Raw genomic sequence first — 18,338 nt, forward strand, 5'->3', positions numbered from 1 at the left:
TCCTTTTTGGAGGCAGTACGAAAGGTCATATGGCGTCCAAGGCCACTATAGCCCGATGGTTGTGGGAGGCCATCTCTTCGGCATACGTGGCATTGGGCAAGCAAGCCCCTTTGCAAGTTTGTGCTCATTCTATGCAGAGTCCCGTTTGGTTTCTCTGGAAGATATCTGCAGGGCAGCTACATGGGCTTCGGTCCATACATTCACTTTTCATTATTGGGTGGATGTGGCAGCTCGTCAACATGCAGTGTTTGGCTCGTCTGTGATTTCTGTCAGGTTGGGGGTGTCCCGCCCTACTTGAGGACTGCTTGGGTACATCCCACAAGTCTCTGGATTGATCTGTAGGACGCCATGGAAGGAAAAATTAATTCTTACCTGATAATATTCTTTCCATTAGTCCCAACAGTGTGTGGTTTTGTTGCGGTTAGTTAGTTTTTTTTCGGGTTCCGTTGTTCTAAATGTTCCTTCGCTTGATTAAAAAATAAAATAAATAAATATAGAAGTGGTGGAAGTATGTTGGGCGATTGGTCTGACAATGTCAGGAGAGTTTTCTATTGTTTCCATTCCTCTGCTTTGGTATCGTTCATACTGAGGTTCAGCTGGCTGCACAGGTCCACATATAGCAAACCTCGGAGGTTCTCTCTATCTCCACCTGCTGGTAGAAGGACACAACCCACAAGTCTCTGGATTGATCTGTTGGGACTAAAGGAAAGAAAATTATCAGGTAAGAATTAATTTTTCCTTATGTTCTTACTCAATTTAGCCTTCCTTTTTCTTTTCTTGCAGTGATAGCGCCTACATAAAAGCCATTTTTGACCTCTGCTCCATGGTGGACTTCAGAGTCCGTTGGTTTCCATTCCACAGTAACCTCATTTTCCACTTAAGCCCCCAAGGATTTCGCTTTCGGAAGGCCTGCAGACTGGCTCATCAGCACACAGGTATGATTCTCACCATATTATTTCTTGAATACACTTTGTCTAAACTCTTCTGCTCGCTGCAAAGTGTAAATTTATAGCGAGAAGGAAGATGTGGGTTCTAATCATTTCCCAGTCTGATTTTGGGGGGGGGGGGGGCTTCTGAAATAAAAGACCTTAAGCTAGTAAAGTGACTGGGAGTTTCTCATTTTTAGACTGAATTTAATTAGCCACCTTTCTAACCCTGCTCAAAATAAGTTACAGTTTAGATACAGCTTTGCTTCAGCAAGAGCTTTCAAACCTAAATTGGTGCCTGTGGAAAAATGGATTCCACAGAGTCACAAGGAGCAGCAGTGGGAGAAGTGGCAGCAAACCCTAGTTTTCTTGAATCTGATCCCAGTAACCTTTAGGTCACTTCTTAGCAGTTCCAAATAGTGGTTTGAAATATGCTGAGTCTTACAGGTAGAGAAGGAAGTATGACCAGTCAGATGCAGTTGGTTGACTGTTGTTTAGCCTCTTCAATTCAGGTAAATACTTTTTTTTTAGTCCCCCCCTCCCCCCAACTTTTAAAACTTCCAGTGTTTGGGATTCTTTCTCCTTCTGCCTCTAATACTCCTTTCTCTGAGGACAAGCAGGCTGCTTGTTCTCACGATCGGGTCGACGTTCGCTGCGGCTCAGGAAACCGGCAAAAATTTTGCAAGCAAAATAAAAATCTCTCGAGAACGCTCCGGCGCGAGGGCAGAGTGCACCGCGCATGCGCGAACGGCTTCCTGCCCGTGGCACGAGCATGTCATCCTCAGTGTCTTTTTTTTCCACGACTGAGGTGACACAGAGTTTTTTCGCTGCGTTACTTTTGGCCCAGAAGATCTTAGAATTACGCTTCCTCTTTTGGTTCTTCATTTTCTTTTTTGTTTAGTTTTTCACAAAATAAAAAAAAAGTTTTTTATTAGTCTCTTATTTCCTTACTTTTCTCACTGAGTATAAATTTTCTTTCTTTTCGTCATGGCTGTCTTTATTTTCCCCTTTTTGTGCCTTTTTGATTGGCACAATCGCGTCCTTTAATTTCGCAGCCGCCGTTTTTCCATCCATGTCATCAAGGACACCCAGCAGCTTCAAGCATTGTACTTGGTGCAACCGGACCATCTCGGGTACCGCCCCCCCCCCCACGCATGGTGTCTGTTACACTCCTACCTTGCTGCTCCTGGTGGCGGCCATATTGAGAGGTTCATCTGAGGGGCGGCCATCTTGAGAGGCTCATCGATATCAGTTCCTGAAGGTCAGCCATCTTGAGAAGAGCATCTGCATCAGTTCCTGAGGGGCAGCCATCTTGAGAGGCTTATTACTATGGGTGTGCCCAATGAGGTTCCTCGCCTGTCAGCTGTGGCAGGGATGTCCTGATGAGAGGTCTATTTAAGAACAGAACACTGTCATCAGTTTGCTTCAGCTTCTACTTTGGTGGAGTGTTTCCTGTTGTTTTGCGGATTTGACCATTGCCTGAATCCTGACTACTTCTTTGTTTGCTGCCTGCCTTGACCATTGCCTGACTCTGGACCACCTCTTTGTTTGCTGCTTGCCTCGCCTGTCGTCTGACCACTCCCGGTTGGAGTTCGGAAGTCCTGTCGGCCCCTGGTCTTGGGGGTTCAACCCCCGGGGGAAGGGATCGCTCCAGGTGAAGTCTCGGGATTGTTCGGCCGTCCTGCGGAACTCAGGTCCAAGCTTGTCTCCTCTGTGCTTCGCTGGGCACAGGGACTCACAGCATAACAGTGTCTCCAGTGCCTTGGGCCCGATCATCTACCAGCTGTGTCCTTTGTTGAAAAAACAGACCCAAGTGTCTCGGGAGGCTCAACGGGAAAAACTTTTTGCTGATCAGTCCAGTCCTTCGATGTCAGCATCGGCATCAGTACCAAGATCGGCGGCATCGACGTCGAGGGAAGCATCGACTTCGAGAGCACAGGTAATGGCTGCCGAATGACCACATCGTGCTGAGGCATCGAGTGGGTCTCCACCTGTCTCGAGGCCTACTGCTATGCAGGCCCCCCCGGGATCGACCTTCATCGGACCAGGCCCCCCAGGGACCGACCTTCGTCGGACCAGGCCCCTTTGTCGGATTCCACGTTCCTCCTCTTCAGTATCGAGGAGTCTTGATGACAGGCGTCGAGCAAAGGCTAAGAAGCACCGTCATCAATCTCCTTCTATGCGCGGTACAGAGAGCTCTGGGGAGCCAAGGGATTCATAACCCGAGAAGCGTTGGCGCCAAGAGAACCGCTCACCCTCTATACAGGAGGTGCCGATGCATCGGTCTTCTGGAAGCCTGGTACCGGCTCTCGAGCCCCCACAGATTCTGCCACCAGCTCCTTCACCAGCCCCGCAGCCTTTTCCGATGGAGGCTGTCGACGAGCGCATCAGGGCCCTTCTTCCAGAGCTTCTACAGGGATTGCTGTACCAGTCTACTTCGGTGACAGGGGTGCTTGTGCCTTCTGCACCAACTGTTGAAGCGGCATATGGCCCTTCGTCTGTGGTGAGGTCCCCGACCTCGGTGCTGCTTGCCGCATCGGCGTCGGCTGCCATCCGGGTCGACTCTCCTTCGACGTCAGCGGGGGAAGCTTCGCCGCAGTCCAGGCAGGGGTCGACTTCTTGACATCCCCCTCGAGGTCAATGTTCCTCGACATTGAGACAGGCTCGGATTCGGGCTGCTCTTAGAGAGCTTTTGTCCGATACCGAGGATGAGCGTTCATGGGAGGGAGGAAGATCCCAGATTCTTTTCTGAAGAAGAGTCCTATGGGGTCCCCTCTGATCCTACTCCGCCCATAGAGAGAAAGATGTCTCCACCTGAGAGGCTTTCTTTCTCCTCCTTTGTTCGGGAAATGTCTAAGGATATTCCCTTCCCTATGGAGGTTGTGGATGAGCCCAGGGCCGAGATGTTCGAGGTCTTGGATTATCCTTCTCCACCTACAGAGGTTGCAATGGCTCCCTTGCATAACACACAGGGAAGTTCTTATGCAAAACTGGTCGTTCCCTCTCTCTAATCCAGTGGTCCCCAAAAAAGCTGAGTCACAGTACAGAGTCCACGGAGAGCCGGTGATGGTGAAGTCTCAACTACCTCACGATTCTATGGTGGTGGATTCTGCTCTCAAGAGAGCCAAGAGTACTAAGGACTATGCCTCGGCACCCCCAGGCAGAGAGGTTTTTGGATTCTTTTGGGAAGAAGACGTATCAGGCCGCTATGCTCGCAGCCAAGATACAGACATACCAGTTCTACACGAGCATCCACTTGCGGAACTCGGTGAGACAGCTGTCCAGTTTGGTTGAAGCACTTCCTCCGTAGCTCGCTGAACCTTTTCACCAGGTGGTCAGGCAGCAGGCGTGTCGAAAATTCCTGGCCAGAGGTACTTACATCCTAACCTCCAGTCTCTGGCTCTCACGGCCTGGATGTTGAGAGCTTAGAAATTGCCTCTAAGTCTTTCAGAGGGTGTCTCCCGAGTCTTGCTTGCTTCCAGGAAAGATTCCATGAAAAAGTGTTATTCTTTCAAATGGAGTAGGTTTGCCGTCTGGTGTGACAGCAAGGCCCTAGATCCTTTTTCTTGTCCTACACGGACCCTGCTTGAATACCTTCTACACTTATCAGAGTCTGGTCTCAAGACCAACTCCGTAAGAGTTCACCTTAGTGCAATTAGTGCTTATCATCAACGTGTAGAGGGTAAGCCTATCTCTGGACAGACTTTAGTTGTTCGCTTCATGAGAGGTTTGCTTTTGTCAAAGCCCCCTATCAAACCTCTACCAGTGTCATGGGATCTCAATATCGTTCTCACCCAGCTGATGAAAGCTCCTTTTGAGCCACTGAATTCCTGCCATCTGAAGAACTTGACCTGGAAGGTCATTTTCTTGGTGGCTGTTACTTCAGCTCGCAGAATCAGTGAGCTCCAAGCCCTGGTAGTGCATGCACCTTATATCAAGTTTCATCATAACAGAGTAGTCCTTTGCACTCACCCTAAGTTCTTGCCGAAGGTGGTGTCAGAGTTCCATCTGAACCAGTCAATTGTCTTGCCAACATTTTTTCCCCGTCCACATACCTGCCCTGGTGAAGACAAGTTGCACACCTTGGACTGCAAGAGAGCATTGGCCTTTTACGTGGATTAGACAAAGCCCTACAGACAGTCCACCCAGTTGTTTGTTTCTTTTGATCCCAACAGAAGGGGAGTCACCATCGGAAAACGCACAATCTCTAATTGGCTAGCGGATTACATATCCTTTACTTATGCCCAAGCTGGGCTGACTCTAGAGGGCCATGTCACGGCTCATAATGTCAGAGCCATGGCTGCGTCAGTGGCTCACTTAAAGTCAGCTTCTGTTGAAGAGATTTGCAAGGCTGCAACGTGGGTCATCAGTCCACACATTCACATCTCACTACTGCCTTCAGCAGGATACCCGACGCGATAGTCGTTTTGGGCAGTCGGTGCTGCAGAATCTGTTTTGGGGTTTAGAATCCAACTCCACCCTCCTAGGCCCATTTCTGTTCTGTTCCAGGCTGCACTCTCACTTAGTGTGTTTCTTTTCAGGTCAATCTCTGTTATGCCGTTGCGAGGCCAATTGACCAATGTTCGTTGTTTGAGTGAGCCTGGGGGCTAGGGATACCCCAATCGTGAGAACAAGCAGCCTGCTTGTCCTCGGAGAAAGTGAAGATACATACCTGTAGCAGGTATTCTCCGAAGACAGCAGGCTGATTGTTCTCACAAACCCACCCACCTCCCCTTTGGAGTTGTTATAGTTCTCTGGTTGCTTTTATTAAACAGAGGATGACACGCTTGTGCTGTGGGCAGGAAGCCATTCGCGCATGCGCGGTGTGCTCTGCCCGCGCACTGAAGCGTTCTCAAGAGATTTTTATTTTGCTTGCAAAATTTTTGCCGGTTTCCTGGGCCGCCGCGGACGTCGACCCAATCGTGAGAACAATCAGCCTGCTGTCCTCGGAGAATGCCTGCTACAGGTATGTATCTTCACTATTCTGCATAGTGGAAGGATCCAGTATCTAGTACTGAGGGGCAATGAGCAAAATGAGAGAAAAAAAGTTGACCTCTGTTCTATCAATCAGTGCAAAGATCTACAATCCTGCTCAGTACTGGTGATCACAAATGCAGGAAATTAATTCATTTGAAATAATGGAAGACACTTTTCTCTGGACATAAGAGTAGCCATACTGAAACAGACCTATGGTCTATCTAGCCCAGTATCCTGCTCTCAACAGTGGCCAAACCAGGTCACAGGTGCCTGAGAGAAACCCAAATAGTAGCAACATTCCATGCTACTAATCCTGGGGCAAGCAGTGGCTTCTCCATGTCTATCTCAATAACAGACTTTGGACTTTTCCTCTGGAAACTTGTCAGCAAGTTCCAGAGCTTAGCTATTCTTTGAGTTTCCTAAGGTCTTCCTGCAATTTTTCACAATCCACATGTGTTTTGACAACTTTGAATAGTTTTGTGTCAGCAGCAAATTTAATCACCTCACTCATTGTTCTAATTTCCAGATAATTTATAAATATGTTTAATAGCACTGGTCCCAGTACAGATCCTTGCGACACTACACTATTCTCCCTCCTCCACTGAGAAAAATGGCCATTTAACCCTACTGTCTCTTTTCTGTCCAATAACCAGTTCCTAATCCACAGCAGGACATTGCCTCCTATCCCATGACTCTTTAATTTTCTCAGGAGTCTCTCATGAGGAACTTTGTCAAAAGCTTTCTGAAAATGTAGAATTACTGATATTCTAACAGGATGGGTGTGGATAGGTGAGGGGTGGGGTGATCAACAGAGACATACAGCTTTATGGTTTATAATGGGCTAGGAACTTGATGTCCCCATGCATACCTCCTACCCACCCCCATCCTCCCTCCCTGTCAGACTGTCATAGTAATGCTTGAATGTTTTCACTTATATACACTGTCAGCTAGCACATTTGCTTATTTCCGATCTGAAGAAGAAGGGCAACCTTCGAAAGCTAATCAAGAAATGTATTAAGTTATGTCCAATAAAAAAGGTATCATCTTATTTCTTTTCCATGTTTTATTTTGTTTGATTTCTATTGATAACCTTAAGAGTGGACTAACATGGCTACCACACTCCTCTACATGGAATGTTGAAACTATTTGATTCTACATGGAATGTTAATGTTGCTATTCCACTAGCAACATTCCATGTAGAAGCCTGCCCTTGCAGATCAGCAACGTGGCCGTGCAGAAACAGAAGCCTGCGCGGTCGCATTGGTGATCTGCAAGGGCAGGCTTCTACATGGACTGTTGCTAATGGAGGAGTAGCCTAGTGGTTAGTGCAGGTGACTTTGATCCTGGGAACTGAGTTCAATTCCCACTGCAGCTCCTTGTGACTCTGGGCAAGTCACTTAACCCTCCATTGTCCCATTGCAACGAAGTACCTGTATTTACTATGTAAACCACTTTGAATGTAGGTTGCAAAAGCCACAGAAAGGCAGTATGTCAAGTCCCAGTTTCCTATTTGAAATTCTACATGGATCTGACGAAGAAGGGCAACCTTCGAAAGCTAATCAAGAAATGTATTAAGTTATGTCCAATAAAAAAGGGATCATCTTATTTTCTTTTCCATGTTTTATTTTGTTTGATTTCTATAGATTCTACATGGAATGTTGCTATTCCACTAGCAACATTCCATGTAGAAGTCGGCCCTTGTAGATCACCAATGTGGCCGCGCAGGCTTCTGCTTCTGTGAGTCTGACGTCCTGCACGTACGTGCAGGACGTCAGACTCACAGAAACAGAAGCCTGCGCAGCCTTCTACATGGAATGTTGCTAGTGGAATTGCAACATTCCATGTAGAATCTCCAATAGTAGCAACATTCCATGTAGAATCTCCAATGGTAGCAACATTCCATGTAGAATCTCCAATGGTATCTATTTTACTGTCATAGTAATGCTTGAATGTTTTCACTTATATACACTGTCAGCTAGCACATTTGCTTATTTCCGATCTGAGGAAGAAGGGCAACCTTTCGAAAGCTAATCAAGAAATGTATTAAGTTATGTCCAATAAAAAAGGTATCATCTCATTTTCTTTTCCATGTTTTATTTTGTTTGATTTCTATTCATAATCTTAAGAGTGGACTAACACGGCTACCACACTCCTCTACTGAAAATGTAGATACACTACATCAACTGGCTCACCTTTATCCAGGGCTTAATTTGTAGACAAAAAGGAAGTAGAACTGGGGGTGGAGTGGGTGGTGCCAGGGCCGGAAGTGAACATACTGCACCTCTAACACAGGCGAAACACAGCCACATTGGAGCCAGATCTGTGGATTCAGTGGATGCTGAGCACCCCCAATATTGAGCAAGCTCCTTCATTATGTCCAGGGAGGGGTTATTTGATTCTAAAGGAGAAGAAGCAATAATAGGGGACATGGATGGACAAAATGGATAGGCCATACGGTCTTTATCTGCCTTCATTTTTCTATGTTTCTACATATATTTGGAAAACTAATACATTTAATAAAATAGAATATCACCAACAGTAGCACAAATTTGCAACATTAAGGACAAAAGCTCGATCTAATCAGTGTTTTTCTCAACATTTATATATTTAATACCAGTCATAACCATAGGTGGTCGGTGACCCAGCTGTTTGGGGAGGCTAAAGTGAATCGGATCAGGATCAGAGTTTAAAAGGGGGTTAGACGGTTTCCTAAAGGACAAGTCCATAAACCGCTACTAAATGGACTTGAGAAAAATCCACAATTCCGGGAATAACATGTATAGAATGTTTGCACGTTTGGGAAGCTCGCCAGGTGCCCTTGGCCTGGATTGGCCGCTGTCGTGGACAGGATGCTGGGCTTTTCCCAGTGTGGCATTACTTATGTACTTATGTACAGGACGTGGGGCATGACAGAATGAAGCAAGTTAAAATCCTTGGGGTAGGAGGTGTTCTAAATTTAGGGTTCAGAGACCCCAAGAAGGCTGGAGTGACCTTAAATCTGACTCTATCTCTAAATAGCACTAGTACTGGGGTAATCAAGGAGTTGTGAAGTTCTAAAAGGAATTGCCACTAAGGGAGACGTTAGGTCTAAGGAAAAGATACCAGCCTTATGACAAACTGGATTTAGGTTACAAGTTATACAATGCAGCGAAAGATAGCCTGATACAGCAAAAGCATTTATACTTACAGCCTCTGATCATAAAGTGAAGTCCACAAATCAACATTTGGAATGAGGAGTTTATTTGCCAAGGTACAAGTCAAATCAGTGATTGACAACAGGCACGTACAATCAATTAGTTATAGGAATATAATAATCAGCTGCAAACAGGTGTAATTAGTTCCTAATCTTTTATAATTTCTCTTACCAATTAGAGGTTTTACAAGGGAAAGCAATTAGGTAATTTGTCAATTCTGCTGGACACATTGGTTTCCCTTGGAGAGAGAGAGTGGCAACCCTTTTCTCTAACTTAAACCAGGAAATACCCTGATTTTTATAGGTGCCCTCAGGATATGGATGATATGACAGTAGATGTACCTGATTGGATCCATGCTAATGTCATGGTTGTCACTGATTGGCTCATGCTAATGAGTAGCTTCTATCTTGCTAACATGGTTTTGTCTTTAGCTCGCTTGACCACAAATCTTAAGCAAGACTCTGCATCCAGCTACACCTTTCCTTTCTCACACCATGGCTGACCACAATCCTGCTCACAGGAAAGTCCTCATTACTCAACTTGTTTTCTAACTTACATTAGGAAAATTCCACTTGTAACAGATACGGCTTCCATTTTGTGCTGAAATCCTCCATTTTGTTTCCATATCTATTGACTTTTCCTAATTTAGCTTATTTAGGCCTCAATGTGGGCTACCAACTAGGCCATACTTTTCCAGTAAGCTCCCAGTTATGTCAGCCATCAGATTTCTGACTCAGCCAAGGTCTGTAATGGCCTGAGCTCTATGACTGGGCCCGCCACCATTCCAGTGGGGGGGTCTCTGGCTGTACCATAATTATACAGAGGCAACACCTTTGTCAGCAGTAAATGAACAGTGGATCACCTGACTGTAACTCTCATTGAGCTTCAACTGAAAAAAGGCATGAGCTAAATCCAAAATCCAACACCAGGCATATTGTGAAGTAATACAAAACCCTACAAAAGTCACTCAGAGCTTATTGATTTATTGATTTATTTACCGCCTTTTTGAAAGAATTCACTCAAGGCGGTGTACAGTAAGAATAAATCAAACATAAGCAAGAGATAATTATAGCAGTAAAAATATTCAAAGTATGGCATAGCATACTACTTACAACAAGAAAACAGGAGCAACTATTCTTTATTGAATAAGCCAAGCTTGGTAGCGTTGAGGTCCTGGGTTGATAGTATAACATATTTACATCTCTTACTGGGAGATGAAAAATTTTAAAACCATTGGATATATGAAGAGAAATTGAGATAGTATACTACTTCTAATGTGAACAGAATACGTAATAGAACATTTTAATAGCGTAGGGTATAAGCAAAGATGGAACGTATAGAATAGGTAAGAGAGTAAGAGAAAATAAGGTGACTAATTTAAAGAAAGATGCAATTCTATCATACCATGTGTACAAAAAGAAGAAGGTACTTGTAAGCGCATTAACCAAGAAAACAGTAAACAATAAACAAATGCCCTTGTGTTGGAATTTAATTAGTCTTCCCCTACTTTTTACTTTCTATTTTACCATATCATAACATCACCAACTTCTACGAGTTGTACATCAAGGTCCAATGAAGGAAAAAGTAGCACCCATAAACATTGCAGAGAGTACTAGAACACCAATACCCCTACTGGAAAACTAAACAAGCCAGATCAGTATAGATTGATCCCACACCAACATTCAACACTAAGGGCCCCTTTTACTAAGCGGCAGTAAGCCCAACGGACTCTCGCTAAACAGGAATTACCGCTGGGCTATCGCAGCAGCCTGGCGGTACTTCCCACCCCTTGCGTGCCATCATGTTCGGCAGTACAAAAATATGTTTATTTTTGTAGTGCTGGAGTGTACCCGCGGTAATCGGGCAGTGCCGCTTGCTGCCTGGTTACCGCCGGGTTATAAAGGGGGCCCTTACCGCCACCTCAATGGGTGCCGGTAAGGGCTCCCCTCCGAAATGGCCATGCGGCAAGTGCTTTACTTGCCGCGCATGGCCATTTCCTGCAGGAAAGAGAGACTTCCCTTTTACCTACTGTGGTAAAAGGGGGCCTTGGCGTGCATGAAAACCAGTAACTTCTCAGAAGTTGTGGCATACCACAGTTTAGTCTGCTAGACAAGGCTGTCTTGTCTCCTGTTAGCTACCGTTCCTGTGGCCCTTTTCTTGCCATAGCCTCTTGGTGGCTGACGAGAAGCTTCTCCATTGCTGGAGTTTGAATTAGTCTCTGCTCCTTTTGTGGCTACTTGGCACCTTGGGGGTCTTTTCTCCACAGTGTGGCTCTCGACTCTCTTTCTTTTTGTCTCCTTTTGTTCTCTTGGCTCTGTTCTTTCATCCCTGTCCAGACCGAGCTGGTTGAGGAGTACGCTTTCTACGGTTGTACCCTGGTATGCTGCTGCCCTTTTCTTCATGGTCCTCCTGGAGAGACTAGCGCTCCGGTTAGTTGGTTCTCTCGACTCTGGAGTCTCTTCTTGTTCTGTGGAGTTTGATTCTCTCACTAGGCGCAGGTCTGGGTGGTTCCTGGGCCTTGCTTCCTTTCTTCTATGAAGTGTGGCGCACTGTTTGGGGTTGCGTACTCCTAGTACTTGTTAGGGTCGCTTCATCCAACCGTCTTTATTTGTAGCGTTTGTATCCCACATTTTCCCACCTATTTGCAGGCTCAATGTGGCTTACATTTTGCCGTGATGGCAATCGTCATTTCCGGGTACGGGATTACAAATGGTATTACATTACGGTGCATACATACATGGTTAAGAAGAGTGCACTGTGGTATTGCATAGTGGTGTCTGAGTGACCTCCTTTCCGGGTACTAAATTACAAATGGTTTTGCGTTAAGGTGCATACATACATGGTACAGAGGAATACAGCAGAAGAAAGGAGGTGTTGATGCCCCTGTATAAGTCGTTGGTGAGGCCCCACCTGGAGTATTGTGTTCAGTTTTGGAGGCCGTACCTTGCGAAGGATGTAAAAAGAATTGAAGCGGTGCAAAGAAAAGCTACGAGAATGGTAAGGGATTTGCGTTACAAGACGTATGAGGAGAGACTTGATGACCTGAACATGTATACGCTGGAAGAAAGGAGAAACAGGGGTCATATGATACAGATGTTCAAATATTTGAAAAGTATTAATCCGCAAACGAACCTTTTCCGGAGGTGCGAAGGCGGTAGAACGAGAAGACATGAAATGAGATTGAAGGGGGGCAGACTCAAGAAACATGTCAGGAAGTATTTTTTCACGGAGAGAGTATGTGGATGCTTGAATGCCCTCCCGCGGGAGGGTGGTGGAAATGAAAACGGTAACAGAATTCAAACACGCGTGGGATAAACGCCACCTGAATTAAATATGACCAAACCGAGCTTCTCATTTTCCCCCCCAACCCACCTCCCCGCTCCCCCGTTTTCTATTTCTGTTGATGGCTCTCTCATTCTCCCTGTCTCCTCAGCTCGAAACCTTGGGGTCATCTTTGACTCTTCTCTCTCCTTCTCTGCTCATATCCAGCAGACCGCCAAGACCTGTCGTTTCTTTCTTTACAACATCCGTAAAATCCGCCCCTTTCTTTCCGAGCACTCTACCAAAACCCTCATCCACACCCTTGTCACCTCTCGTTTAGACTACTGCAATCTGCTTCTTGCTGGCCTCCCACTTAGTCACCTCTCCCCTCTCCAGTCGGTTCAAAACTCTGCTGCCCGTCTCATCTTCCGCCAGGGTCGCTTTACTCATACTACCCCTCTCCTCAAGACCCTTCACTGGCTCCCTATCCGTTTTCGCATCCTGTTCAAACTTCTTCTACTAACCTATAATGTATTCACTCTGCTGCTCCCCAGTATCTCTCCACACTCGTCCTTCCCTACACCCCTTCCCGTGCACTCCGCTCCATGGATAAATCCTTCTTATCTGTTCCCTTCTCCATTACTGCCAACTCCAGACTTCGCGCCTTCTGTCTCGCTGCACCCTACGCCTGGAATAAACTTCCTGAGCCCCTACGTCTTGCCCCATCCTTGGCCACCTTTAAATCTAGACTGAAAACCCACCTCTTTAACATTGCTTTTGACTCGTAACCACTTGTAACCACTCGCCTCCACCTACCCTCCTCTCTTCCTTCCCGTTCACATTAATTGATTTGATTGCTTACTTTATTTATTTTTGTCTATTAGATTGTAAGCTCTTTGAGCAGGGACTGTCTTTCTTCTATGTTTGTACAGCGCTGCGTATGCCTTGTAGCGCTATAGAAATGCTAAATAGTAGTAGTAGTAGTAGTAGATAAACATAAAGGAATCCTGTTCAGAAGGAATGGATCCTAAGGAGCTTAGCCGAGATTGGGTGGCAGAGCCGGTGGCGGGAGGTGGAGATGGTGCTGGGCAGACTTATACGGTCTGTGCCAGAGCCGGTGGTGGGAGGCGGGGCTGGTGGTTGGAAGGCGGGGATAGTGCTGGGCAGACTTACACGGTCTGTGCCCTGAAAAGGACAGGTACAAATCAAGGTAAGGTATACACAAAAAGTAGCACATATGAGTTTATCTTGTAGGGCAGACTGGATTGACCTGCAGGTCTTTTTCTGCCGTCATTTACTATGTTACTATGTTACTATTATGGTGTTACATGGAGGTTTCTGAGTGATAGTGAGTTGTAACATAGGTTAACTCATCGACTATAGAGTTATCATTTTCAGCTTAGGAAATGAAGTGGTAGTGCGTATTGTGTAGCTTTCATTAATAGCAGTGTTGTTAAACAGTCAAGCGACAAGAGTTCGGTTTTGTCCAGCAAGACCACAAATTTGGAACAAATTGCCAGGTCATCTGAAACTACGTAGCAGTAGGGTTCCATTTATTAAACTATAGAAAACTTACCTATTTGAACAGGCATGGAATTGATATCATTTGCTGATCAGCCAGAATACTGTATTATTTTGCTTATTTGTTTTATTTTAAATTACATATGTTGATTTTGTTACCCACTTAGTTGTAGGCGGGTTAGAAATTTTTAACTAACTAAATACTTAAATTAGATGCACTTGGAATAGATAAAGGTACGGTGATAAGAACTGAATGGCTAGTGTATGACGACATTAGGGGAAAATATCTATTAAACAGTTCACACTTCAGCAACAGAGTAGAAGACGATGGGAATGGTGGAACCCTGTGGGAGAGGCCAAAAGGGAGAGGAGGGGGTGGCAAGGAAATGATTGAGAGATAGTGATTACAGAGGGTAGAAATATGGTAATGGGGAGTAGATTAAAGATGAAAGAGAAAGTAGGGATGTGGAGGAGTAAGATGGGGAATGGGAGAGCTAGTGGGTGAAAGAAGAAGATGGAAATTTGATATATATAGTTGAAAAGTAAAAAGGAGAAGAAGAAGGGTGAGAGAGAGGCAGAAAAAGCTAAAAAGCAATGATCAATATGTCAGAGGCAGGAATAGTGAGGGAACAGACAGGAGAGAGAAGAAAAGACAAATGGACTGCAGCCGCTTGAAGAATTAGCAGACGACAGAGAGGAAAGCAGAAAAGAGAAATTGGAACCAGCAAGATGGAAAAATAAAATATCCAGTCAACAAAGGTAGAAACAAAGCATGGACTCAAGACAGGGGTACGTAATTTTTCTTTTGCTCAGGACGTTTGTTTGTCGTCCTATGGCTTCAGTTCCTTTTCTAGTGTCCAACTCTGTTCCATTTTGGTAGCCTGGTGGTTCGGATATTCGTATCTTTTGCTGCAGCTTGGTAAAAGGGGCCCTAACAGAATAACTGGTCTCTTTCACAAATGCAGAACACAGTCAGGCCCTCACTAAATATTGAATAAGTAACCAAAAACTGAAAATAGAAATATGTAAACAAAAATTAAACTGAACCCCATTAAAAGCCAGACTGTGCATAAAATATAAAGAAGTAGATATAAAATTAAAAAACTAACATATTCCAACCACTGCATTAAAAATTAAATAAACCAAAATTGGAAAATAATGTGGTTCTTTTTATGGACTAACTTAATACATTTTTACTAGCTTTTGAAGGCCAAAACCTCCTCCACTACATCCAACTCCAACACTGTTGCTTTCAGATTTCTTTCATTTTTTTCTGCTGATCCATTCAGATTTCATTCATTCTTATTACCATTCTTCAATCTCCATTTTTTTTTACAGTGTCTACCTACAGCTTTCCATCTCCTTTCCTTGCCGGGCCCTCCCATTCTCCTTCCTCTTATTCCCAGTCTTTCACTAACTTCTCCCCCCCCACCATCATCAAGCATCTCCTCGGTCTCTCCGTCTCTCCACCACTAGCCTCTGTGTGGTGTGTGTGTATCTCCCTCCCCCCATCCAGAATATCTCTTTTTCTCTCCCCCCTCTGCTATCCAGCATTTCTTCTCTGTCTCTCTTCTCCACCACTCAACATTGCCCCTTTCTTTCCGTCTCTCTCTGACTCTGGCATGCAGCATTACCTGTCTACCTCTGTCTCTCTCTTCTTCCTCCCATCCACCTTCCTCCCTTCCCCCATTCAGCTTTGCCCCTGTGGGTGTCTGTCTTTCTCCCCATCCAACATTGCCCTGTCTTTTACCCCATGCAGAACTGCCCTCAGCCATCCAGTATTGATTTCTCTCTCTCTCTCTCTCCTTTTAGCATGCAGCATTGCCCCTGTCTCTCTCTCCCCCCCTCTCCTATGCAGCATTGCCCCTGTATCTCTCCTCTGTCTACAGCCCATCCAGCATTGCATGTCTTTCTCCCCCTCCCATCCATTATTGCCCTGTTTCTCTCTCCCCAACCCCTTCCATTATTGCTCAGCCACCACAGCATTGCCTTGGGCTCTCCTCAAATCCCCTACCCCACCCCACCTCAGCTCAGCATTGCCTTGGACATACCAGCCCACTCCAATCTGCCTCACTGCAGCATTGCCTCAGGCTCAGCGCCCCCATCACCCTAACCTACCCTACTCTAGCATTGCCCTGGGCTCTCCACTCAACCTCATCCCACTCCAGCATTGCCTATGGCTCTCCATCCAACCTCAACCCACCCCACTCCAGTATTGCCTCAGGCTCTCCACACAACCTCACCTTACCACCTCAACCCAGCCCAGCATTGCCTCAGGCTCTCCTCCCACCCCTTACCCCTCACCCCTCATCCCTCACCCTCATCCTCATTAACTGAAGTTCTCCACCCAACTTCATCATTACCTCAGGCTCTCCATCCAACCTCACCCCACCCCACTCCAGTATTGCCTCAGGCTCTCCACCAAACCTCATTTCATCATCCCAACCCAGCCCAGCATTGCCTTGGGCTCTCCTCCCACCCCTCAGCCTTATCCTCACACTAGCAATAACAAGCTCTCCACCCAACATCCCACTCCATCATTATCTCTGGCTCTCCACGCAGCCTCACCTTACCACCCCAGCCCGGCCTAGCATCAGGCTGTCTGCCCACATTCATCCTCACCCTAGCATTACCTCGGGCTCTCCTCTCACCACTCACCCCCAGCCTAGCATTTCCTTGGGTACCACACCCCAGCATAATTGCCCCAGGCGCTTTCTTTCACTCTCTGCCTAATTTAGTACCTTTTGAGAGAGAGAGAGAATGGGGGGGACAGATGGATGGAGGAGAACATTTTTGGCAGGCAGAGAATTGTAACAGTGATATCACTTTTTAATGCTGGCACAAATTAAGCCCTGCCTTTATCCACATGTTTATTCACACCTTCAAAGAAATGAAGCAAATTGGTGAGGCGAGACTTCCCTTGGCTGAACCCATGCTGACTCTTCCATTAAATTGTTTGTCTACATGTTCCATAATTTTATTCTTTATAATAGTTTCCACTATTTTGCACGTCACTGAAGTCAGGCTTACTGGTCTGTAATTTCCGGGATCACCCCGGAACCCTTTTTAAAAATCGGCATTACATTGTCCACTCTCCAATCTTCAGGTACTATGGATGATTTTAACATCAGGTTACAGATCGCTAAAAGCAGATCAGAAATTTCATGTTTGAGTTATTTCAGTAACCTGGGGTGTATACCATCCAGTCTAGGTGATTTATCACTTTTTAACTTATCGTTTGGCTCAGTATCTGCCTCATAATCAAAAATTAAAGACGCCCATATTTCAACCCAAATCGGGAGATGGGCGTTTTTCTCGCAAAGGCGCCCAAATCGGTATAATCAAAAGCTGATTTTGGACGTTTCCAACTGCACTCTGTCGCGGAAACGAATAAAGTTGATGGAGGTGTGTCAGAGGTGTGGTGGAGGCGGGACTGGGGCGTGGTTATCAGCTGAGGAGAGATGAGCGTCTTTAGCTGATAATCGAAAAAAAGGCGTTTTGACCGCGATTTTGGGTCACTTTTTTTGGACCCTTTTTTCTCACAAACAAGTCCCAAAAAAGTGCCCCAACTGCCCAGATGACCATTGGAGGGAATCGGGGATGACCTCCCCAGACTCCCCCAGTGGTCACTAACCCCCTCCCACCAAAAAAAACCCCCACTTTAAAATTTTTTTCCAGCCTGTATGCCAGCCTCAAATGCCGTACTCACCTCCATGACAGCAGAATGTGTTTGATCTTGTCACAGCCTTTCCCTGGGTCAGATGTGGCTCTCGGGTGCAGTACAGGGTCACATCAGCATTGCATTGTGGTGGGTGTAGGGTATTGGGCTCCGTGATTTCATTAGCTTGTGTTACAGTCTCACAATGTTGGTAGTTGGTAGGCTCTTCTCCCATGGTGCTTTTCCCCCTGCCTACTGGGTCAGAGTGTGCCCTGTTGTGTTTCCTGTTGTAGTCCATGTGGTAGTGGCCATTTTTGTAAGCCAGTTTTAGTTCCCTTTCCTGTGTTAGCCACGTTAGAGAACTTAGTTCTTCCCTTGAATGTGGCTGAAAGAGGGCATTGTACAGCATTCTGCCAGCTCTGACCTACTGCTAATCTCACTACCAGGGAGACTCGTTGCCAGTGGTGGGGCAGAACCTCTGATCTGCAGTTAACTGTGAGTAAACGCGGTTATTCCAATAAAGGACGTTTTCGGAGAGATTAGTTTTCAGGTGTCAACTGGTGTGCCAATGTTATACAGCAGCAACAAGTCCTAGAGGCCTGCATGTATGCAGGTCCATGGAGCACTTTTAGTGGGTACCGCAGTGCACTTCAGCCAGGTGGCCCCAGGCCCATCCCCCCCCCCACCTGTAACACTTGTGCTGGTAAATGGGAGGCCTCCAAAACCCACTGTACCCACATGTAGGTGCCCCCTTCACCCCTAAGAGCTATCGTAGTGTTGTACATTTGTGGGTAGTGGGTT

At 45.9% G+C, this 18,338-nt stretch overlaps 1 pseudogene; it reads left to right on the forward strand.

Moving 5' to 3' along the window:
- Window positions 1-18,338, forward strand: part of LOC115471797 — a 68,388-nt pseudogene that overhangs the window by 25,534 nt on the left and 24,516 nt on the right.

This window comes from Microcaecilia unicolor, chromosome 6 (genome assembly GCF_901765095.1).
Source record: "Microcaecilia unicolor chromosome 6, aMicUni1.1, whole genome shotgun sequence".
Classification (NCBI taxonomy): Eukaryota; Metazoa; Chordata; class Amphibia; order Gymnophiona; family Siphonopidae; genus Microcaecilia; species Microcaecilia unicolor.